The sequence below is a fragment of the Capsicum annuum genome, chromosome 3 (assembly GCF_002878395.1).
Source record: "Capsicum annuum cultivar UCD-10X-F1 chromosome 3, UCD10Xv1.1, whole genome shotgun sequence".
Lineage (NCBI taxonomy): Eukaryota > Viridiplantae > Streptophyta > Magnoliopsida > Solanales > Solanaceae > Capsicum > Capsicum annuum.
This window is the reverse complement of record NC_061113.1, coordinates 33,667,334-33,668,512: the sequence shown is the minus strand read 5'-3', so window position 1 is coordinate 33,668,512 and position 1,179 is coordinate 33,667,334. Positions and strand designations below refer to the sequence as shown.

Sequence of the window (1,179 nt, the reverse complement as noted above, 5' to 3'; positions counted from 1 at the left end):
TGGTACGATAGCTTCTTTACTAATCTCTATTTCTGCTTCAGGAATATTGCAGGATAAGTTATAATTTTCCCACTTTCCTTAATTATGGGTTGTTGTTGTTGTTGCATATCATCCTTAGGGGAAATTTATTCCTTATCTTCTTTGTGAATCATTGTTGTATCTTCTGTCAACCTATTACTTTTTGCATCTTTTACCTCAATGTCACTATGCTCCTTAACAAGTTCTTTTCATTACTCTCTCTTTGTCTCATTCAGCAGGATCTCTTAGGCTTATGGCAGTTTCTTGAGGAGGTACAGAAAAGAGGTTGAGTAAGGGGATTGCTTCTGTAGTAAAAGAGGATAGCAAGTCACTTTCCTCTCTTTAATTTGAGGTGAGGAAAAGGCTATCTCAGATTATATTTTGATTTTTTTTATATGCTCATGATGTTTTTTGTAGTACTAGATATTGATTCTGTCGGTACATTTACTATGTCCCATGAAGCACTTAACTATATCAAGAAGGGGGGGACCTGAGAGGAGTTCGACTTCTAGTGGACTGATATTGAACATCAGTGCTACTTTGCATTACACTGCATCTTGGTATCAAATCCATGTAGCTGTTGCTAAGGTTTGGAACTTCAACTTCAAGCTTAGTTTGTGTTCATTTTTATTTTGTTATTTTTAATTCCCACTCACATCATCTTTCAGTACAGGCTGTTGTTGATGCAGTCACTAGAAATTTGGCTCTAGAGTGGGGAACAGACTATGATATTAAGGTAAATGGCATTGCACAAAGCAGCATAGGTGACACTGCTGGCATACATAAACTTGGATCGGAGGAGACAAGCAATAAGAGCAGATAATACGTACCTCTGTACAAACTTGGCGAGAAATATGATATTGCCATAGCTGCTCTGTACCTTGCGGCGAATGTTGGTTGGTAGCCTGATGCTTTTTAGACTTGCACTGAAGTTTTACACCTATGTTAATTTTAATTGGTCATATTAATATTTATGATATGGAAGAATTTTAAGATATTAAATATGAATTGAGATAGATGCATCTTTGTATTAATTACTTAATTCATATTAGGTGACAGGCAATTCCCACTTCTACTCCCTTCTCTTGCCTCACCACCATATGTTGTTGTGCATGTCCAAGTTCACTATTGAAGCCGTGTGGGGGGCTCTTTCGATTCACT

At 37.1% G+C, this 1,179-nt stretch overlaps 1 pseudogene; it reads left to right on the top strand.

The window, feature by feature from the left end:
• The first annotated feature begins 467 nt into the window (after positions 1-467).
• On the top strand, positions 468-922 carry LOC107865479 (annotated as a pseudogene).
• Positions 923-1,179: the final 257 nt, after the last annotated feature.